Genomic DNA, 24,271 nt, shown 5'->3' with positions numbered 1-24,271 from the left:
GACAGCCAAAAAATAGTGAGTACTTGGACTTTAAGACACCTTTTCTGTGTGTCTCCATCTCAGATCTCCCTCTTCCTAAGCCTCTGTTTAGTAGCAAGTGGTTGGTATCATAAATTTTGCTGCTAGAGAAAACCCCCAAAAGATGAACCCAAGCCATGGGGAGTGGAGAGGAAGGAGTTAGTTAACAATTCAGAATTAGAGGAAGTTTTGAGTGGTTCTGCAGGAATTAGGAGAGGTCACTCATTGGAGTGAAAATGCTCCCAGGAGGCATGAATCAAGACTCAGAAGTCCAGGAAGGAAAGAGGTTCGTTAGCATTAAATGAAAGGCTTGTCATGGACCAGAGGATCTGGAACATCGGATTACTCATCTGGTGGCAGGTGGGTGTCGGAGCTGGCTGTGGACCCCACCGTCTGTAGCCAGTCCGCAGCAGCTTTCCTCTCTGGCAAACTCACAGCAAGCATGCAGGGTGATAAAACGGCAGTGACAAATCCAGTGCAATCAGGTGGGAAATCCCCCCTGAGTAATAACACCTCCTCATCGCTCATCCCGACCTCTTCCCCTGAGCCCCGCGTCTGCCGCTGAGAACTCAGCGCTGTTTTACCTTCAGCCCTGAGCTCCGCACAGGTAAGCCTTTGAACGTCTCTTCTCCCAGAGCCCCGGGGCACCGAGAGGGTTAATCTTGTCATGTCAAGATTCTCCTCAGATGCCAGCCCAACTCAGCATCAATTTGACACAGATTTCTTGTGGGGGAATCTGGGTTAATCTTTCTGGGCGGGCTGTCCATTTGACAGACGGGAAACAGTTCTGGAATCCGCCTGTACACCTCTCGCTTGTGCACCCACCCCCACCCCCACCCCCACCCCCCAGACCTGTCTCCGGATTAAAAATTTAAAAGGGCAATTAAATTTAAAAAAAGCAATCTGATGTTTACAGGCCCTCATTGGTAATTTATAAATGCTGCATTCCGGGTCCCATTTTGCTTAAAGAATTTAATTTGGAGAGAGGCTTCTATGGGGAAGCAGGATCTGTCCCAGATGCCCATGGGAGATGAATTGAGAAATACGAAAGGCTTGGCTTGCGGATGATGGCTGGAGCAGTAATGGCTGCCCAGTTTCCCAAGGATTTCTCTGTGCATTTGGGTAGGTGGACTACCTCTGCAAGAGACACTTTGCTCTCCATGCCTGCTTTTATAGCTGTGTGCTAAATAAATTCATGGAGGCGTGGATACTTGAGGATCCCAAGGATGCTAGACTAAATGCAGTGTGGTCTCCCAAATTGGATCTTGGAACAAAAAGATGGACAGCAGTGAAAAGGCTGGTGAAATCCCAATAAAATGGGGCGTTTCATTATTAGTAATGTACCAATGGAAACTTCATAGTGTGGGCAGAAGTACCCTGGCTATATAAGGTGTGAACATTAGGGAAATCCATGCAAGAACTCTCTGTCCTTTGTCTTTGCTACTTCGCTATAAATCTAAAATTATTCCAAGGTAAAATTTTCATATTTAAAAAAATGCTAGAAGTCATCTGGAGTTCCCATGGTGGCTCAGTGGGTTAAGGATTTGATGTTGTCTCCGTGAGGATGTAAGTTCAATCCCAGGCTTCACTCAGTGGGTTAAGGATCTGACATGGCCACAAGCTACTGCATAGGTCACAGATGTGGCTTGGATCTGGTGTTGTGGTGGCTGTGGGGTAGGCTTGCAGCTGTAGCTCTGATTCGACACCTTGCCAGGGAACTTCCATATGCTGCAGATGAGGCCATAAAAAGAAAAAAAGTGCTAGAAGTCGTCGATCTAATATGTACCAACTATTCTCTGGGCTGAGGATCTGAAAAGTATTTGCACTTGGTCAAACTCCGACAATCACCACCCAGTGTAAGGAGAGCAGATTGCAGCCTGGATCCCTTTTATTTTCTCTCTTGGCCTTTCATATGCTTCACAATTTTCAATTACTTTAGTAATCTGTTTACCAATTTTGCATCTGTTTTTCCCAGTAGAATGTAAGCGTCCCATGAGAAGGACATATGACTATTTCATCTCATCTCAGTATCTCTGCTTCCTAGCCAGGGACCTGGTACACAGTATGCAGTAACAATAAGTCTAAGAATGGAAATTCCTGCATTTCATTTCTCCTCCTTTCTCCTAAGATCTTCCACTTCCAGAGTCAGTGGCTCTTGCAGCTGTTTAAAGAGCCACCAAGCAACATTGAGCCCAGGGAGGAGAGAATGATGTCCCCTTTTGGAGGAATGATGAGCTCCAAGGGTGTAGGAGTATGTCTGCCTTCTTCCTGCCTAGAACACAGTGGACACTTATTGAACATGTTTGAGTTGAATGTCAGAGAAATGTTGGGCAAAGAAAAGCAGATGGGTGGGCTACAAGATGCCATAGCAAGGAGGAATCTAGATAGAGGTGGGAGGCAGAGAGAAACAGTCTTGGTCACAGAAGGAGAAACTTTCTAAAATCTTGAATATTAATTCTCTGAAAGGAAAAAGAAGAGAAAAGTGAGACACGGGAGTCTGGAGGATCTCAATCAATGGTCAGAAAGGAGTACCCAGAATGTCTACTGATTGCCTCACTCCACGCAGAATATGCAACATTCATCCTTTCTCTATCGCACCCTCCCTGCATCTCCCATCATTCTTGACTCAGAGAAGAAGGCGTCAAGCATCCTTTCAAGTACCTTCCCCAGGGTTGTCATCAACTTAACTCCTCTTCAGTTTCCACTGCTACTAGTAAAGTAATCATGATTTACGAAGAATCCATGGAAAAATTTTGCATCTATTAATTATCTGACTTAATCTTTACCAGATCGTTATTAAGCAAGAATTACTATTACCCTGATTTTCACAGATGAGGAAATTGAGGATAAGGAAATTTAGGAACCTGCCTAGAGTTACACAACAAGGAAGTTGCAGAGGGGAGGGTTTTTGCCAAGGTTTCTATGATTCCAATGTTATCACTTTTCTAATGCATCTGCTGACCGAGACTGAAGAATCAACTACCTCCTCCAGGTAGGTGGTGCCTGGATCTGTGTCCTCCTCCTTCAGGTATCTCTCTTCTGTGGTCCTATTGTCACTCTCTTGATTCAGTTGGTCATCATCTTTCACCAGAACCATGACCTTTGCTTCCCCCAGTCCATCCTTCACATTCCACTAGAATCATCTTTCTAAACAGAAGTTCCTATTCTCATATTCCCCTTTCCAACTATTTTCATGGATCTCAAGTATTAGTGAAATGAGAAAAATGTCCATCTATCTTGGCATTCCAGTTCTGCTCCTACTATATTCATACAACTTCTGGCATATTATTTAAGCGCCGAGAAACACAGTTTTCTCTCATTGAAAATGGACACTGTAATCCCTATTTAACTGCAAGGAGTAAATAAAATCACATATGATGATTGCCTAATAAAATGGCTGTCCCCCAGAAATGCCTTAATGAATTGTGTTTCTTCTAGAAGGTCAGTTACCCAAGAAATCTCTGGGACTGAGGAGAACGGGGGAACAGGAGACAGATCGGAGAGGCTGGGACATGGAGATTTGCTTCATATGCAAAGAACTCATCTCCTAGAATTTTGCAGCATCTTCCAGAGTCTAAGCTTGTGTTTTGACGTGCCCTTTCCAAGACAAGGGGATACGTGAAGCTCAGTGAATCAGGAGCGTTTACGGAGGAGAAAGAAAATAAGATCTTCTCCCCAGCTAAAAATCCAGGCATTGTCCTTGGCTGGAAAACCTCTCTTGGATTGTATGGACAGACTGAAAATACATCTTAGCATCCAAACATAGACAGCCAGGGCATGGACTCAGGCTTGATGCCCAAAGAGATCCTCATCATCATACCTTAGAAGTACCACATCCTTTGTTCTTCCTGGCTAAACCCCTTCAGCCAACATCCCTGCCTGCAGGGTAAGCAATTTACTTACAGTTAAACTGCTAATAAGTAGGGAATCATGGATCAATCAGAAACACTAAATATTTCAAAATATTTAGGGTCAATATTTCAAAAAACATTGCAACATTTGTACATTTACCTGCTACAAGTTTGCATGGGCAGGAACCATATCAAGTCCATTAAAATTCCTGATTTCCTTATGTCTAGCAAAATCTTTGATCACTAGTTATGTATATTTCAGTTAATAAAAATGAAGAGCATGAGTACTCTTCCATAAGAAATGCAGCGTGTTGGGATATACAGAATTTTGCAAAACAGAGTAGAATGGGGATGGTTATCATAACACAGTGGGCCCATCAGTGTAGTGGAGTTCAACATTTTTGATTCCTTCCAAATTTCCAGATTTCATCTTTGATGTTGGGAATGTAAAGACTGATATAGCACAATCATGGTCCTCCAGAAATGTATCAGATTGTTGGGGAAACAAATAGATGCAGAAATAGTTATCTGCGTGATACAGCAAATACAAACATGTGCAAGATGCTCCAAGGATGTAGAAAGAGAAGCCCTGGTTGGGCTTGTGTGGAGGAGATGTGGGAAAGGGGGCTTTCTCAAGGAAGCGATGTCTGAACTCAGACGTGAAGGAACAGCAGAGCTTACCCTCCCCACAGGAGGTTGTACTGTACAGCATGAGCAAAGAAAGGAGGAAGGTGTAAAGACATTACCTTTGGTGCAAAGATTGGCATAGCTGTCCCACAACCTATTTGAATTAACATTTGTCAATGAGACACCAACATCAAATGCTATCACTGACATGTGGAATCTAAAAAAAGGACACAATGAACTTCTTTGCAGAACAGATACTGACTCACAGACTTTGAAAAACTTACGGTTTCCAAATGAGACAGGTTAGCGGGTGGGGGGATGCACTGAGGGTTTGGGATGGAAATGCTGTAAAATTTGGTTGTGATGATTGTTGTACACCTATAAATGTAATAAAATTCATTAAGTAATAAAAAAGGAAAAAAAACTTTACAATGATATATAAAAAATAATAATGTTTATCATGGTAGGTCTCCATGCATTAAGAATTTACTGAGAGGCTATTCTATGCCAAGCCTAACAGTGGGCACCCAGGGTGGATAGCTCAAATGTCATGTCTCCAAAAATCCACATTTCAGGAGAGAAAACGATGCAACACTGTGCAATGAGCTTGAAAGACCTCACCCATAATACATGCTGGACCAGGAGCTTTATTTGGTAGAAATGCTTTGAAAATATTTTTTTTTGTTTTTATCTTGCCACTGGATGTGTCCATTCTGTTTAGTAATTCTTCAGTCAATAATAACCATTCATATCACCTCCCCTAATTGCCATTTTTATAAGATTTTTTAAAATTTATTAAGAAAAAAATGTGTATAATATTCTCTCTCAAAAAAAAAAAAAAACTTCATGTATTTACCTTATTCTATAAACCCCAATCATGATTTTATATATTTTTGTTTGACTCTTCTTGATTAGGCTTGTGCACAATCTAAAAATTGTATTGTTTCTTGGAGTTCTCATAGTGGTGCAGTGGAAACGAACCTGACTCAATCCATGAGGATGCAGGTTCGATCCCTCGCTTTGCTCAGTGGATGAAGGATCCAGGTGTTGCTGTGAGCTGAGGTATAGGTCACAGATGCGGCTCAGATCCACATTGCTGTGGCTGTGGTGTAGGCCAGAAGCTACAACTCCAATTTGACCCCTAGCCTGGGAACCTCCATATACCACAGGTGCAGCCCTAAAAAAGCAAAAAAAAAAAAAAAAAAAATTGTGTTGTCTTGGATTTGTTTTTTCGGAACTCTTTTTTTTTTTTTTTTTTTTGTCTTTTGTCTTTTTTGTCTGTTGTTGTTGTTGTTGCTATTTCTTGGGCCGCTCCCGCAGCATATGGAGGTTCCCAGGCTAGGGGTCCAATCGGAGCTGTAGCCACCAGCCTACGCCAGAGCCACAGCAACGCGGGATCCGAGCCGCGTCTGCAACCTACACCACAGCTCACGGCAACGCCGGATCGTCAACCCACTGAGCAAGGGCAGGGACCGAACCCGCAACCTCATGGTTCCTAGTCGGATTCGTTAACCACTGCGCCATGACGGGAACTCCGGAACTCTTTTTTTAAATTTCTTTTCTTGAGCTACTTTTATGCTGATTTTGCTCATCTTTATTTTATTTTTTTATTTTTGGCCACCTGGCAACCTACAGAAGTTCCTGGACCAGGGATTGAGCCTGCACCACAGCAGTGACCTGAGCCGAAGGGGTGACAACGCTGGATCCTTAACCTGCTTGTCACGAGGGATTTCCTGATTTTGCTAATTTTTAAATAACCAGTTGAATACGTTCCTTTAAACATTTTTTTTTCTTTTTATGGCCACACCTATAGCACATGGAAGTTCCCAGGCTAGGAGTCAAATCAAAGCTGCAGCTGCCACAGCCACAGCAACAGGGGATCTGGGCCCATATGCAACCTATGCCAAAGCTTGCAGCCATGCCAGATGCTTAACCCACTGAGCAAGGCCAGGGATCGAACCTGCAACCTCACGGACACTATGTCAGGTTCTTAACCCTCTAAGCCACAATGGGAATTCCCAATTCTTTTTTTTTTTTTAAGTTTTATGGAAGTAAAACTAATTTACAAGGCTGTAATAATTTCTGCTATACAACAAAGTGACCTAGTCATACATATACACATATTAATTCTTTTCCCACACAGATGATCACAGAATACTGAATGGAGTTCTCTGTACTATATAGCAGGTCCCCACTGGCCAATCATTCCACATTCCTCAGTGTGCATATGGTGATCCCCAACACCCAGCCCATCCCTCTTACCCACCATCCCCTTTGGTAACCAGGGAACTCTTAATTCTTGACTACTGAATACTAACACTATTATTTTGTTGCCTAATATAGTTTTGACCATAGCCTGTAAGATTTGATATGCACTTAGTCCATTACTTTCTAAAGAGTTAATGGTAGTTTTTAAGACATTTGATTAACTGAGGAAGGGTTTTTCTTTTCCTACAGCATCCAAGTGGTTTTTATTTAAACCTATTCTTGGTTAGAGAATATGAGCTGTTTAATTTCTACTCATTATAATTTATTGAGAACTCCTTTATGGCTAAGACTGTGTTAAATTTTAGTAAATTTCTAAGGATATTGCAAGGAATTTCTTTTTTCATTGTTAAGGGAACTAATGTTAAATGTTTATATGTTCATTCTAATAAATTTTAATGCAAACATCTTCTTCCTGATCTGCGAAAGAAACTGTTTTGTTTCATTGCCCATAGAGTTACTTAAAATTTCTTAGTTTATTTTTAAACATTTTCTTTATATAATTTGAAAATACTATATATGAAATATAATGAATCAAAACTATTATGGCATAATTGGGGGTAATACCTTTTATCAACATAAACTACCCTTTATCCTATTCACTGTATTGTGTTTTATGTTATACTTTAGGTGATATTAATTATGTACTTCTGCCTTCTGTTTGTTGGCCTATGCCTGGACTATCATTTTTTTTTTTTTTGCCTTTTTTTTTTTTTTTAGGGCCTCACCCACAGCATATAGAGGTTCCCAGGCTAGGAGTCTAATTGGAGCTGTAGCCGCCGGCCTACGCCACAGCCACAGCAATGCAGGATCCTTAGCCCACTGAGCAAGGCAAGGAATTGAACCTGAAACCTAATGGTTCCCAGTCAGATTCGTTTCCACTGCACCAAGATAGGAACTCCTGGACTATCTTTTGTAATACTTTGAATTTTACTACTTGTCAGTAAACATTCAGATATAATAACTCTTGTAAGCTGCACAAATTTGTATTATTCTTTAACTCAATTTATCTTTTAATAAAAGGATTTAAACCACTTGCCTTTGTTGTAATAACTGATACATTTACTCTCATATTCTTTGAGTGCTTTGTATCTGTTTCTTGGGAGGAAGCTAGAGAATGAGATAATACAAGAAGTTTCAAGGTCATGCCAGATGTGTAGCTTTCACAATGACAAATCTGCTAATTGATTATTGGCTTAAAAATGTCCCTTCCTTCAGTCTTTGAATTAGACAAAGTTTTGGTCTCTATATTTATATGACCCCTGGGCTTACTTTATCAATTGAATGGGACCACCCATTGGTAAGTGAAGCTCATTTAATATCTTACAGTGCTTTTAACTCTCCTCTAAAGATATATGAAAACATAAATACATTTAGAATTAAACTGATCTATTAGTGTTGGACAAGAGAAATGATTGAAACCATATAATTGCTACTGAAGTATCTCATAAAATCAGAATGCTTCAGTTTATTAGGGTAAGGAAATTCTTACTAGAAGCTAGAAACTCACAAGGAAAATATAGAGAGCTTCTAGAATAAATATCCCCAAATTCAAAGAGAAAACTGCCACCATTGATGGTATTTGCTAAGGGTAGTCACTAACACCATTTATGATTGGTGTAAAAAGTTGGTGTGCAGAGGAGGCCTGAGCATATCACAAAATGTTGCACCAGATAAATGTGACCTAATAAGTCCACGTACAAACATGAATAAATTTGAGACAATCTGGGCAAGTTTACTTTCTTTTCTTCTCATTCATGTCGAGTTTGATAGATATAATCAATCTGTAATTGATTATTGGCATAAAATATTTTTATGTTATGTATTTCTTTATTTTTCATGTACATTATACTATAACCATAGTAAGAAAAATTGTTTATACTCAACTCTGCGTTTTGCAGTTTTATTTGTTTTCTCCCAATTTTTTTTTTTTTTTTTTTTTTTTGTCTTTTGTCTTTTTTGTTGTTGTTGTTGTTGTTGTTGTTGTTGCTATGTCTTGGACCGCTTCCACGGCATATGGAGGTTCCCACGCTAGGGGTCGAATCGGAGCTGTAGCCACTGGCCTCCGCCAGAGCCACAGCAACGCGGGATCCGAGCCGCGTCTGCAACCTACACCACAGCTCAGGGCAACGCCGGATCGTTAACCCACTGAGCAAGGGCAGGGACCGAACCCGCAACCTCATGGTTCCTAGTCGGATTCGTTAACCACTGCGCCACGACGGGAACTCCTTTCTCCCAATTTTTAATACCATGATTTTCCATTCAAGGGTTTTGGAGATTTGGGGGATTTTGGTTTTGGTTTTGGTGTTTTTTTTTGTTTTTTTTTTTTTCCTATTTTCTCTACCAATTATTTATATGAGAATTTTTTATTTTATTTTAGTCTTTTTAGGGCCACACCCATGGCATATGGAAGTTCCCAGGCTAGGGGTTGAATCAGAGCTGCAGCTGCCAGCCGGCATACACCATAGCCACAGCAGCACGGATTCTGAGCTGTGTCTGTGACCTACGCCACAGCTCATGGCAACACCAGATTCTTAACAAACTGAGCAAGGCTAGGGATCAAATCTGCATCCTCATGGATACTAGTCGGTTCATTAACCACTAAGCCACAACTCTGAGAATTTTTCCTTTTAAATGTGTGTGGATTTTCTGAGCATCTATCTTTCTGAAAATGCATTTATTTTGCTCTTATCCAAGCATACTTATTTTATCTGAGTAAAAACTTTTAAAATCTCAATATATTCCTCAAAACTCTATAACCATTGTCTAAAGCATTTAGAGTTTCCCAGAAGATCCAAGATCATCCTGATGTTTATTCCTTTCTAAATAATCTGTTTACTTTCATGCAAAATTCATTTTCACTTTCAAATTCAAAATAATTCCATTGGGCTATGTCTCAGTATTGCTGTCTTTTCATTTTTTTTTTTATTAAAGTAGAGTTAATTTACAATGTGGTGTCAATTTCTGCTATAGAGTATAGTGACCCAGTCATACATACATATTTCTTTTTCTCATATTATCTTCCATCATGTTCCATCCCAAGAGACTAGATATAGTTCCTTGTTTTATTATTTTTTGATAATACTAGCATGATGTGTCCAAATAACAAAGCCATTTTTCGACCTAAAAATTTTTTTTCTTTTCTTCCTTTATTTTTTGTCTCCTCTGTTTTTCTTTTCCATCTTCCTAGAATTTCCCTTGGATCTGTCTTCTTTTACCTCATTAATATTTTTCAAAAAATGTATCACCTCTGAGTTCTAAAAGAATTTCTTGAGCTTTTCTTCCCTTTTGGTATTCAGCTTTCTACAGTCATGGTAACCTACTCAGTAGGCACTAGCTACATGTGGCTATTTAAATTTAAACTTAATTTCACTAAGTGAAGTAAGTCAGAAAGAGAAAGACGAATACCATGTGATATCACTTATATCTGGAATCTAATATACGGCACAAATGAACCTTCCCACAGAGAAGAAATGCATGGACTTGGAGAACAGACTTGTGGTTGCCAAGGGGGTGAGGGAGGGAGTAGGGAGTAGGATGGACTGGGAATTCAGGGTTAAGAGATGCGAACTTGCCTTTGGAATGTATAAGCAATGAGATCCTGCTGTATAGCATAGGGAACTATATCTAGTCACTTATGATGGAGCATGATGGAGGATAATGTGAGAAAAAGAATGTATATATGTATGTGTGACTGGGTCACTTTGCTGTGCAGTAGAAAATTGACAGAACCTTGTAAACCAGCTGTAATAGGAAAAATAAAAATCATTTAAAACGTTAAAATAATTAACTAGTTAAAAGTATAGTTTTGAAGAGAAAAATAGCAAGTGTCGGCGGGGATATAGAGAAATTGGACTTTTCATTGCATGAAAATAAACAGTTTATTTAGAAATGAACAAACATCATGGTGATCTCAGATCTTCTGGGGGAACTCTAAATGCTTTAGACAGTGGTTTACAGAGTTTTGAGGAAAATTCTGAGGTTTATTTATTTATTTATTTGTTTGTTTGTTTTGCTTAGGCAAAATAAAAGTGCCCGGATAAGAGGAAAATAAATTCATTTGCAGAAAGACAGATGCTCAGAAAGTTAACACACATTTAAAAAGGAAGAATTCTCATATAAATAACCTGGTAGAGAAGATTCTTTTTCAGAATGGGATGTGTGTATATGTATAACTGAATCACTTGTTGTATAGCAGAAATTATCACAACAATGTACATCAACTGCACTTCAATAAAACTTTAAAAACTGAGAAAATCATTTAGGTGCCCTGTAACACTTTCCAAGCACTCAGTAGCTACAAGGGGCTAGGAGCTACCAGTGGATAGCAGCACAGCTGCAGAATAGCACTGGCAAACTACAGCCCGTGTGTCATTTCCAGCCCATGGCTTCTATTAAAATTAGGTTTCCTCTTTATTCATTTATTTTCATTGTGGCAAAATACATACAACATAAAATGTGCCGTTTAGTCATTTCAAAGTATGCAATTCAGTGATTTTTAGTATATTTTCAATGTTGTACAACTGTCACCCCCATCTAGTTCCAGAACTAAAGAACCTGTGTTTATTAAGAAGTCAACCTCTAAGGTAGAAATAATATATTTATGTATAGAATATCCGCTAGGTTAGCACCAAGCATTGCATTGAAGAGGATAGAATACTTGAGAGAAATAAATAGTGAAAGAAACAAAGAATGGAAGACAGAAAATGGGAAGGAAGACAGCTAAACCAAGTGGTCTAAAACTTGGCTGTATTCATGCAAAATGTCTGAATTTGTTAATAACCTAAAAAAAAAAAAAAGTCACTCTCCATTTCCCACTTCCTCCAGCCCTGAAAACCACTACCCTCCTTTGTCTCTATAATGTGGCTATTCACATAAATGAAGGCCAGCCTTTTGTGCCTGGCTTTCTTCACTTGGCCTAATGGCTTTATGGTTCATCCATGTTGTAGCATGATCAGTACTTCATTCCTTTTTCGTGGCTGAATAATCTGCCCTCGTGTGGATATATCACTTTTGGTTTATCCGTTCATTTGTTGATGGACACTTGGTTTGTTTCCACCTTTGGGTTATTGTGAATAGTGCTGCTTTGAACATTCATGTATCGGTTTTCGTCTGAACTCCTATTTTCAATTTCGGGGATATGTAACCAGGACTGGAATTACCAGGTAATATGATAATTCTATATTTGAATTCTTGAGGAATGGTCAAACTCCTTTTCACAGAGGTCACACCTTTTTACATTCCCACCCACAGTGTATGATAATTCTGATTTTTCCTCAGCCCACCAACACTTGCTATCTTTCTTTTTCTTTCTTTCTTTTTAGTTATAGACATTCTAGTGAATGTGATGAGATAGCCATGGACTTTTTCTGTACATCTCATTGGCTGATTTTTTTTTTTTCTTAAAGATTTGTTTAAAAACATTAAGAGTCTCCTGAAGTTCCCACTGTGGCTCAGAGGGTTAAGGATCCAATGTTGTCTCCATGAGGGTGTGGGTTGATCCCTGGCCTCACTCAGCAGTTTAGAGATCTGGCATTGTTGCAAGCTGTGGCATAGTTTACAGATGTGGCTTGGATCATTGTCACTGTGGCTTTGTCTTAAGCTGGCAACTATGGTTCTAATTTGACCCCTAGCCTGGGAATTTCCATATGCTCCAGGTATGGCTATAAGAAAAAAATTAAGAATATGCAACAGACTATATGTGACCCTCAAAGACTAAAATATTTACTGTCAGATCCTTTACATAAAAAAGCATGCTGACTCGCACTATAGAACCTTGTCACCATTACAGAAAAATCTACTAAAATACTCTGAGTGTCAGATGGGCTCATTAGTGACTCAGCCTTAGTTTTAAATTAAGCAGTCTTACCTTTTATCTGTCCCGATTCCTTACTTGTATTCCATTGTTTCCTGCTTCTTCACACTTTTTTTAGATATAATATCCTCTGAAATATTGTGAAAGATGCAAATTCTACTTTTTTCTGAATTTTTCTCTTTTTGGAGTACTATTTAACATGGAGATGTTTGTTCTGATTCTTCAAATAGATCCCCTGTTTTTGACATTATCTATTCTCCTATGCTTGAAGAATTTTCTCTCTGCTCACCCTTAGATCCAAGAGCTGAGGTAGATTGAGCAGGTGGTGTAGATTCCTATCTGGCTCTTTCAAACAAAGAACAGCTTCGATTTATTTATTTTTTTTAATACTGCCAGTTCAGAAATCCAGTAGCATGGTACAAGGGGAAATGGGGCCCAAGTTCCATCATCTCACCATTAAGCTGGGCAGTTCCCCTCCTTTATTTGGAAAGGGCCAAAAGTTCATTGCACAAGGCCCACCCTCTTTGAATGGGCACAGTTACACAATTGGGAGGTGGCACGGGTAGAGCCAATTTTCTTTGTTCAGCCTCTTTGCCAAGAATACGCTTCCAGTGCTCGGCATGAACTCCCAGAGTGACTAGTGGGGCTCGGATGAGCCTCCCAAAACATCCATGGTCTTCCCTTCCAGTCATTCCTTGTTGACTGAGAGAGTCATTCTACCGGTTTCTTTTCCAGGTCCTTCTTAAGCAGACTCTTGGTTTGCAGTGGGAAGAAATGCTAGCGTATGTTCATCCTCCAATCCTTTCTCCTCTGAATTTTTTTTTTTTTTTTTTTTTGTCTTTTTGCCATTTCTTGGGCCGCTCCCGCGGCATATGGAGGTTCCCAGGCTAGGGGTCCAATCGGAGCTGTAGCCACCGGCCTCCGCCAGAGCCACAGCAACGCGGGATCCGAGCCGCGTCTGCAACCTACACCACAGCTCACGGCAACGCCGGATCGTCAACCCACTGAGCAAGGGCAGGGACCGAACCCGCAACCTCATGGTTCCTAGTCGGATTCGTTAACCACTGCGCCACGACGGGAACTCCTCTCCTCTGAATTTTATCTGGGGCAGGAACTCTGTGATAATTCTGACCTATAAATGTCCCCTTTCCCTTGTTTTCACTGCAGACCTACAACTTATCCTTACCTCCCATTGGTAAGTAATAGGACTTTGGATAATGTGGTAAACTAGTCCCGCTCACAATGTCATTTCTCCATAGATCCCAATTTAGATTTCATCTTTATATTTTGGAGGAATATAATTTAGAAAAAAAAATGCATTAGCCTCAGTTATCTGTACCTTTAGAAAGCCTAGAGATTAGAAACAGCAGGATAGAAACCAGACAGCACCAACCTTCTGGCACCAGCTTAGCCTGATTCCAAGAAAAAGTGCCCACAAGAAAACCAAAACCTTTAAACTAATAACAGATGTCGCAGATGTTATGAGAAGCATTGTGTTTTCCCAGTACCCAAGTTTCTAGATGAATTAAGAAAAGGGATCCGTCTTTCATCTGCATGTTTGACAGTGTGTAGATGAAACATCCGTCTAAGACAGTAGGCACTAGACAAATAGATGGGGGAAGATGTCTGGCTTGCTGACTTGCTGAAAGACTGGGTTTTTCGCTTCTCATCCAGATGTTTTGGCTTCATGGAGGCACCGGCAGAGTCTGCCAAGCTGATGTGTGATCTTTGAGCGAAGGGTGATACACGAGCTCAGAGCATGATGCTGGCAAATGAGTACACGGTGCCGTGGTATGTGAAATGAGGTCTCAGTGGCTGCAACCAAGGCGTGTGACAGACCCGCCAGTCCACTTCCAAGTGTTTCTGACAGACGAGCCCCCCATTTGCATACATCTCATCATGACACATGCTGAAACTGTTAAGTTATTATTAGTACTGATAATGGAGTCTTCACCAGGAATGTATTCATAGCCTTAATGTTGTCACTGCAGATTGTTTTGCTGTAGCGGAAAAAAAAAAGCCTATCCAGCATAAATATTTATGCCTGGATGGGTGTCAGAGTCTTTCATCAGAAATGGAATGGGTCTTAATTGAATCTTGGGGACAAATTTAGGCTCCACGTTGATTGTTGGGATTTTTTCAATCCATGTGAGCAGAGCTTTCTCAAACTCTGCCCAGGATTCCAGAAACATGCTCTTCTGTTAGGTGAACAGGTAACTTCTCTCTTAAGGGATGTTGGAAACTTAGCTGTGTTGGGGAGCAATTATTTGCGGTGGGGGGGGGAGGTGGGGGGAAGACTGGGCAGGGCTTCGTAGGACCGGGTAAGGGGGATGTCAGCTGTCTAGAGTTGGCTTCCCAAAGGCATTTTCCAAATAGAACTTATTTCAAGCACCCACAGGGCTGTCATCGCCATAAAGACAGAGGCCTTCTTCCGATGGCAATTGTTTTTTCATTGTCTGGTTCTCCAAGACAGAAGAGAAATGCTTGAACAAGATAGTCCTACAATATGTAGGGGATGAATAAATACATGACAGTAAGAAGCCCAGGTGGGGAAAATCCATAGAGCAGCACCCTTGCAATATTAGCTTCATTACAGACGTGGAAATTGCATGCCAGGTCCTGTGCTCTGTAGTGATGAACAGGCAGGACGCAAGGAAGATACAACCCATGGCTTCAATTTGCTCACAGCCCAGTGGAGTCTGGATGGCAGGGAAAGAACCCTGCCCAGCAGGGAGAGAGGATGCCATAAGCTAAGTGGAGTCCAGGATATTGGATTCTGAGAAAAAGAACTGAGGCAGTGCCTGTGATAGATGCCTGGGCCAGTGTCTTTGGCTGGAGAAGCCACAAGGGGGCTTTAAACCACCACGGGGTCCCCAGAAGGCTGCTCACTTCACAGCGGTAATAATACAGTCCGTGAGGCAGGTAGCCTCGCAAAACAGATGAACTTGTGCATTTGATTTGAGAACTTGAGGTTCCAAAAGCCAACCTGGCCACCCTCTGACTTAGCATCTTGGTTGCCTGACCTGTACAATGGACAGAATAATACCTGCCTCAAAGAGCAGCTCTGAAGATTCTAAGAAATCAAGCATGTAAAGCCCTGAGCACATGGGAGGAGCTCAACAAATGCAGACATCTTTGCTCTCCTGCTGATGGCGCTGGGCTCCCCGGAACGGAGACTCCGGTGATGGGCACCACGCTTTAATTCAGGGATCAGGGTGGAGGAGGCAGAGGGTGACATGCATGCTCACAAGACGTGGAATGCTCCATGAGTTGTCCTTATCAAACGCCTCATTAAGTGCCTCCTGGAGTCGTTTTATGTCTCATTGGAGACCAGGCAAACTATCTGAGGGCTCTTACTCCTGTTTCCCCAGCACTAAGGGCAGGACCTGAGAGATAAATGGGTAGATGGTGCTTTGTAAAGCTTCCTTGCTTGAGTGGCTGGCTGGCTGGCTGGAGTCATGAGCAGGCTGGTAGGTGGGGAGGTGGGTGAGAAAAAAAATAAGTGAATCCCAGAGAAAGAACCCATCTCTAGTTCTGGTCCGTCCAGTCTTCCTAAGAATCTCTTCTAAATCATCACACCCAGGTCCCTGCAATGTAAAGCAGAGGGCACCCTCACACACTGGTCCCTCCAAGCTTGATGTGTTTGCTAAGGGGCCTGAATCTAGGCTAATGGATCCATTTGAGGTTTAGCCATTAGATAAGGGAACTGTGTTCAGAGGAACCAAGGAAGCCCGATTTCTCCTTTCAAATTGGGGAAAACACCTTCAATGGCCCCAGATAAAATTCATCACATGACCCCAAAACACCTATACCAACCCCCAAACCAAGACCTACATGTCCCATCATTTAGCCCATTTTTTTTTTTTTTTTTTGGTAAAACACTCTCAAACACATCTTCAGAAAGAAACTCATGATGCACACTCTCAGACAAAAGCTAAATGAAGTCCCAAAGACAAAAGCCCCAAAGTCATGTTTGCCAAGCAAACTGGCCTTTGGTTTGGTGGCAATTCCAGGACCAGCCCAGGCCAGGTGGCCTGCACCCTCTGAAGTCACCACCCCACAGCTGGATTATTCAGAGCTCGGCAGGAAGAGATGCTCACAGTTTCCTTCTCATTTCCCAGCCCTTTGGTGCTCCCAGATGTTTTAATTACAGAGGAAAGGGAGCGGATGATTCTGCCCATATGTCTCCATTCCACACAAATAAATCTCCTCGCCGTCCCGCGCAGCTCTGCGGCGCTGCAACTGTCCCACCGAAACGGATGCTGTCGGGCCTAATCACCATCTTCAACCCTTCAGTGAGCATGTTAATTCAGGGAACACCGGCTGGGACGGTCGTCCCAGGGAAATACTCAATCTAGAAACAATTAGACTCCGACACAGCAAGATGCTCCTCTCACGTGGGAGCTGGGTGCTCACTCAGTCTGAGCTGGGAGAAGCCCACACGGAGTTGAGGAGGAAGAGCTGGGGGATGTGGGGGGGGAGGGCAGGGTCAGAATGCAGGGCAGTAATTACAGCTGGAACTTTGGCATCTACCCCGGCACATAGGAACTCAGGCACTAGGCCATTATCTGTGGCATGCCCAGCTGCAAAGATGCCCTGCCCTCTTAGAAACTTTGAGAGGAACTCAGAGGAGGTATATCAGGTAGAGCTAGAGTGTACACACACACACACACACACACACACACACACACACACACCAGTATTTCAGGAAATAGCAAAAGCTAGCAGATGTATTTAGCATTCTGATGCAGTTTCACTAGATGCTAAATCAGCTCTTTTTTATTAAAATATAGTTGATTTACCGTGTTGTGCTAATTTCTGCTATACAGCAAAGTCACTCAGTTATACTATATCCAGTCTTTTTTAAAAAATTCTTTCCCACTATGGTTTATCTCTGGAGATTTGTTATAGTTCCCTGTGCCATACAGTAAGATTTAGTCATTTATCAGTCTAAATGTAATAGTTTTCATCTACTAACCCCAATCGGAACATCACCATGCACGAATTATAAGAACAAAGCCAGGAGGTCCCTTGTGGTGTAGCAGGTTAAGGATTTGGCTTTGTCACTGAAGCAGCTCAGGTTGCTGCTATGGCTTGGGTTCCATCCCTGGCCAGGGAAAAGCCACATGTTGTGGGTACAGAAAGGAACGAAGGAAGGAAGGAAGGAAAGAAAGAAAGGAAAGAAAGAGAGAAAGAGAGAGCGAGAGAGAGAGAAGAAAGAAAGAAAGAAAGAAAGAAAGAAAGAAAGAAAGAAAGAAAGAAAGAAAGAAAGAAAGAAAGAAAGAAAGAAAGAAAGAAAGGAAGGAAGGAAGGAAGGAAGGAAGGAAGGAAGGAAGGAAGGAAGGAAGGAAGGAAGGAAAGAAACGAACCCAGGTAAACTCTATATTGTTTGGGGTTAAAATAGCGTTCTCTGGTTTTTTGTCATTGTTGTTTTGTTTTTTAACTAGGCCATCTTAAATATAGAGGAAATTTCAAAGGAATAAGTGTGTTTGAAGTGTGGCATATATAGTAATGGAGCACACACATTTTCTGTGAACATCTTCATGACGTCTTAGAAATTTTCACACCTGTGTAACGTGCACACAGATCAGAGTCTGAGCATCCCCAACACCCCGGAGGCCTTCCTTCTGCTCTTCCCCAGTCCCTGTCCACCTCAAAGTTTACAGGTAGTCTAACTAACCTCCTCTTTCTGAACTACATATAAGAGGAATCACATACTCTTCCGCGAACAGCTTCTGTTGGCAACACATGCACGTGAGACCCATCCCTGTGATTGCATAGAGCACAGCTCTCCCTCTCTCTCTCCTCTCTCTCTCTCTCATTGGTAGACATCCTCTGAATAGCCCACAATCCATCCTACTGAGGATGGGCATTTGGGGTGGCTCCGGTTTGACACTGTTATGCTGAAAGCTGGAGCTGGGAACATTTTTGCCTGTGTGCACTCATTTCCTGGGGGGAGATACTGAGGAGACACTGAGGTGTGGAAGAGGATCTGAGGGCAGAACCACTACTTCTTTCTTTCTTTCTTTTGGCCACTCCTAGGCATATAGAAATTACTAAGCCAGGGACTGAAACCACACCCCTGCAGTGACAACGCCAAATCTTTACCCACTAGGCCACCAGGGAACTCCCCGAAACCACTATTTCTTGAAGTCCAAGTCACATGCTCCCTAATATAAGCATTCATTCAACAAACCTTTATTGAACATTTGAGATTCTATTTGTAGCAAAGTAGAAGTGGAGGGAGTGATCTCTGAGATGTAGAATCTCTGTCCTTGGAATCTTCAACCTAGAAAAGAAGATGGGATAAGCCAGAAGAGTGGTGGCCACTGGATGAGGCCTGAAATGAGGTAGATATGGGTTTGAGTTCTGGTCCTATCATTTACAGCTATGTGAACCTATGCAAACCCCTTATCTTTGCTGGTTTTTTTTACTTTTTTCTTTCCTCTTTTTTTTTTTTTTTGTTGTTGTCTTTTTGGGGCTGCACCTCAAAAAGGCATATGGAGGGTCCCAGGCTAGGGGTGGAATCGGATCTGCAGCTGCCAGCCTACACCACAGCCACAGCAACGCCAGATCCGAGCCCCATCTGCAACCTACACCACAGCTCATGGCAGCACTAGATCCTCCCTTACCTTTTCTGAACATTGGTTTCTTTCCCTGTAAAGTAGCTGTAATTCCTGACTCACAAAGCTGTGAGAAGTAAATGCAAGTGAATATGTGAAATGCCCGGTACGGGACCCAGAATATATTAAGCTCTAAATCAGAGGCCTTTCACGTGTCCCACATTATAAAGGAATACAAAATAACGAGGGCCATGGGGGATGTTCCAGGGAAGAAATCTGAGACCACACAAATGGATTTTTGTTCCCCAGAGGTTAAAAATAAATATCAACACTGAAAATGAAAACAAACATCCCCTAATACCGGGTGAATGACTTACGAAAAACAAAGTCACCGCATTTGTGGCTTTGTGTCATAATGTGTGAAAAGAAAAAAAAAAATTTTTGAAGATCCAAGGAAAAATGTGAGATAACAGAGAAAGCCATTTCCTGCCTGCAGATCTGCAAGTCTTTGTGGACGGAGTCTGGCCCTTCCAAATCATTTCTATGTTTCTGATGCAGCTTCTTACCTGGAAAAACAGAGTCTTGGTCAGGCCAGTTCCTCCCTCCCATCTAGGATAAAAATTTTTTTCCTAGGGCCATTCTTGTGGCATATGGAGGTTCCCAGGCAAGGGATCCAATAGGAGCTACAGCTGCTAGCCTACACCACAGCCTCAGCAACATGGGATCCAAGCCGTATCTGCTATCTACACCACAGCTCACAACACGGGATCCTTAACCCACTGATTGAGGCCAGAGATCAAACCTGCATCTTTACAGATACCAGACAGGTTGGTTACCACTGAACCATGACGGGAACTCCTGGGATAAACATTCTTGAAGTTAATGGCAAGTGTTGCTTAAGAGGAAATCCCAGCACCATTGCATATACTCTTCCTGGAAAGACTGGAAAAGGCGATTCATTCAGCACAAAGTCTGAACACCTAGATGGCCCAGGGACGTAGCAGAATCATTGTGTACACTACTCCAGGACCTGGTACAGCCTGAAAAGACCTTTGGTTGATTCTGAGCCCAGGAGGACACTGGAAAGAAGCTGGCGCTGAAGTAAGATACAGTGTGTTCCTTTATTTACTGTCTTGGCCAGGAGATGGGATTAAGTTTAAGAGGTTTCCACTTATTCTTCACCAGAAGCTAAGGAAATAACGTGAGGTTCTAGCGTGGAACAAGGATGCCTATTCCAGTTATCCATTCAGGGGGCTCAGGAATGAGCCCTGGGTAAGGTCATGGTCACTATGAGCTGAACTTGGGCCAGCCCTCCTTTGTTACAGGGTTCCTATATGCCTCAGGAAAAACAGGCAGAGGGATCGTTGAGTCTCTGGGCTTAATGTCAAGTCACACCGTACATCCAAGTATTATTGAGATACTAGCGTATTCTCTCTTTCCCTTGGATAGTAACCCAAGTAAATGCCCATAGAGCCCTTTGCGAAAGTGCTAGGAGCATCTCCACCATTGACACTTGCTATGAGGTTGCAGGAAATGTCCATCTGATGACCTGGCTTCAGTCAATGGGTTCAGTAGCTAAAACCTGTTCGTTTCCAGACACAAGGCAAGCGATTATACCTTTGAATCAAAGCGGTTGCCCTCAGCCTCTTGGTCATCTGTCCTTGACATCTTTTGACTACATAGATTGAATATTATACTTGGTGGCTGCCCCTTTACCTTGACCCTAGAGTCATTGTGTTCTATTAACCATCCCATAACTCTCTGCAGAGCAGCCTTCTCCAAAAGTCATTCTAATTCGCCATTCTGTATGATAATTGTGCACACCCTGTTTCTTAAGATGAAACATCACTATATGAGTTAACTTGGAAAGTTATCCTCTCCACTGCTGGCTTAGCTGATTAAAGATCTGGCATTAATACTGCTTTGGCTCAGGTCACTGCTGTGGCATGAGTTCAATCCCTGGCCCAGGTTATTCCCACATGCTGTGAGTATGGCCCAAAACATTAAGGACGCTGAGAAATTTGCTCAGCTCAGGGGAAGACCCCTATAATTGTTGGCTATGTGACATATGTTTGGATTTATTCCCTCAACAGTTGTTGGATGAGCACTGACCACATGCCCAACACAGTAAATAAAACGATGTATGAAGAGTTCCCTTTGTGGTGCAAGGGATCGACAATGTCTCTGCGGTGGCAGGGACATGGGTTACATCAACAAGGAGAGCATCTGCTGCAGTTCCAGCTCTCTCTGACTTTGTTTCTGCGCTTTAGCCCCTGTAGTAAAATAATGGCACCTGATTAGATCAGACCCACCACACTTAGGAGGATCGTGCTATACAGGGTGACCCACTGAGGGGGTAGGACTCTTGGGGACCATCTCAGAATTCTGTCTATCCCATTCCTAAATCCAGGCATAGCACTTGAGCTGTGAGACCACAGGTGGCTCCAGAAATTTTACCTGAAAGGCTCTCAGATATGGCGTCTCCCTTCAGAAATGATGCCGATTTATCTGTTCCAAGCTTCCCTCCACACCCTCAGCAGCCATCTCAGCAGGTAATACAACAGGAATATTCCAAAGTATAATTTTAATTCTAACCAAAGCCTTGATTGTACATAATATCACAATCTTTTTTTTTTCCAAGTTGCCAGAGTTGTTTTTTTGTTTGTTTGTTTTGTTTTTTGCTTTTTTTTTTTTTTTTTTTTTTTTTTTTTTAGGGCCACACCTGCGGCATACGGAAGTTCCCAGCTAGGGGCCGAATTGGAGCTGCAGCTGCCAACCTACAGCCACGGTCACAGCCACGCCAGATCCTTAACGCACTGAGTGAGGCCCAGGATGGGACCTGCATCCTCACGGACTCTATGTCAGGTTCTTAATCCACTGAGCCACAACAGGACCGCTGCCAGGTTTCTTAAAAGTTTTTTAACCTTTCTTACAAATTTACTTCTCAGGCAAGGATATATAAAGAGAGTTCAGCTGCGCAGTCCTGTCCCAGGAATGTAGCAGACAGTAACCGTTTAAGGGGACTGTCCCAGGAAGCCTTGCATTGTGGCAACTTGGGACAGCCTGTGCAGTCAGTGAAGTATTGGGCAGCCCTGAAAAGAAAAAGGAGCAGGGGGGGTTGTGAGCCTCCCGCTCTGGGACAGTCTTTCGGTCCCTAACGGACTGCCTGCCTCCACGGTTTTCCGCATACATTAAAGAAAATGTATGGGTGTGAGAGCCTGAAATTCAACAGCTCATAACTGCAATTAACCACCATTAATTAATGGCTGTGAGATAAATGAGCCATGCGATCCGTTTATTCCTGGGTTGTAAGTATTTAAATTCACAGTAGGATGCAGACCCATTTTTCACCACTGAATTTAAAACGAGTTTGAAGTAGGGCTGCATGTTGCAGGAAACAGGCAACCATTTCCTCTCTGAGTCGTTCCCGTTTTAGGTCTCAGGAGCTGGCAAGAGGCGGACGGAGGCAAGGAAACCCCACACACAGCAGAAGTAGGTAGAGTCCAGGTTCTGGGTATATGCCTTCCTAAAATCATAGGGAGGATCGCCATGTGAGGAGACTGATTTTGTGCTGAGCCCTGTGCTAGGAAACGTCGAGGCAGCCTTTGATGTTAATCCTTATCACCTCCCTACGAGGGACATTCTCATCCCCATTGTGGGCTCAAGGAAACTGGTGCTGAGAGAGGTTAAGAAGCGCTTGTAGAAATAAAGTTGTTCTCCGTTGTTGAGGTCTGTGCCACGTGGGTCAGAAGAAGAATTTCCGGACTCAGATCAGGGTGAAAAGAAAGAAGAGTTTACTGAGAATAGAAATGCTGCTGCTGCCGCAGAGGGATGACTTCCTGGTAATCAGGGAGAGCCTACCAAGCGCTTTTATAGCCCAGGGAGAGAGGGGGTCTTGGATACACCGGTTGACCTGCTGATTGGTGGGGGAAAGATGGGGTCTTATGTATATTGGCCCTACAGAGGCAGGGCGAGCAGTGGGCCACATACCTTTCCTAGTAGAGGGTAGGAGGAGTAGGCTGGTTGCTCAGGTTGGGGAGGGGGCATTACAATGAGATGGGTGGGGCGATGATAAGGGTCTGGTAATTCTTGTCTTGGCCAGACGCTTTGAGTTCTATCTCCCTGAAAGCACCTTGAAGCCCACCATCCCTCATTCCTAAATTCCTTCCAGGATGCTCCCAAAATGTCTTCAGATGACCTTGCCCCTAGTTTTCATGTATCATCGAGGCCTGTGTCCTGACTTATCAAAACCTCCCCAAATTAACTGAATATTCTGCTTACTCTTGGGTTATCAATCCATCAACCAGACTGAGAAAAGATTCAGAAGACAAGGAAAAGAGGAAAAGAAAGATTTTGATCTTACTTGATAGAACACAAAATGAGATGGGGGCTCTTGTCATCCCCATCAAGATGTTTATTCATTACAAGGAGAAAAATAGTAACCTTTCTGTGAAGACATCTGGTGGTTGCCACCTTAACAAAGCCAATGGGATTTTGAAACAAAATTTGGGGCCATGTCTGATCAGAGAATTCTTTAAGAAAAAAAAATATTTTTTGCATTGGCATGGAGAAACTAAAATCTTTTGTTCAACTAACTTTCTCAAATTTTAAAGATCAGAAGGAAGTATGTCCTAATGATTCATAAGACAGTTTGAAAACAAATGTCTATTCCATTCTATAACTGCTCATGGAAGCAGCAGAGAGTTAATAAATAACAGGTTCTTAGTCCTTGTAACGTGGTACCTACACAGCAGTATTCTGCTTGGTGGAAAGCTGTTATCAGATCAGAGAGGGAAAAAAGGGAATAGCATGTAAAAAAGGGAACAGCATGTAAAAGCACGTTTATGACTTGGAAGAGAAGAGATTGAAGAAAAAGAGAGTCTGAGATCTTTGCTAAAAGAAATAAAAAGAATTTGCCCACTTCACCCGCCATCTAATGAGCCATCTCTTTGTCAAATGGCATTTAATTGTTTATTTTTACATAGCATCTCACAGAACACAAATTGAAAAGAATATGGAGTTCCCCTTATGGCTCAGTGGGTTAAGAACCCAACTACTATCCATGAGGATGTGGGTTCGATTCCTGGCCCTGCTCAGTGGGTGAAGCATCCAGCGTTAGCTGTGGTGTAGGT

The 24,271-nt window shown here is 42.3% G+C and overlaps 1 long non-coding RNA gene across 1 annotated transcript; it reads left to right on the top strand.

Moving 5' to 3' along the window:
* LOC106506681 lies at positions 287 to 4,895 on the top strand. Its single transcript, XR_001302136.2, has 3 exons — positions 287 to 625; positions 2,485 to 3,010; positions 3,457 to 4,895. It is a non-coding gene; the product is annotated as an uncharacterized LOC106506681 (long non-coding RNA).

Source organism: Sus scrofa, chromosome 17 (genome assembly GCF_000003025.6).
Source record: "Sus scrofa isolate TJ Tabasco breed Duroc chromosome 17, Sscrofa11.1, whole genome shotgun sequence".
In the NCBI taxonomy this organism is placed as follows: domain Eukaryota; kingdom Metazoa; phylum Chordata; class Mammalia; order Artiodactyla; family Suidae; genus Sus; species Sus scrofa.
Note: the sequence above shows the minus strand (reverse complement) of the source record. Positions and strands in the feature narration are given on the sequence as shown.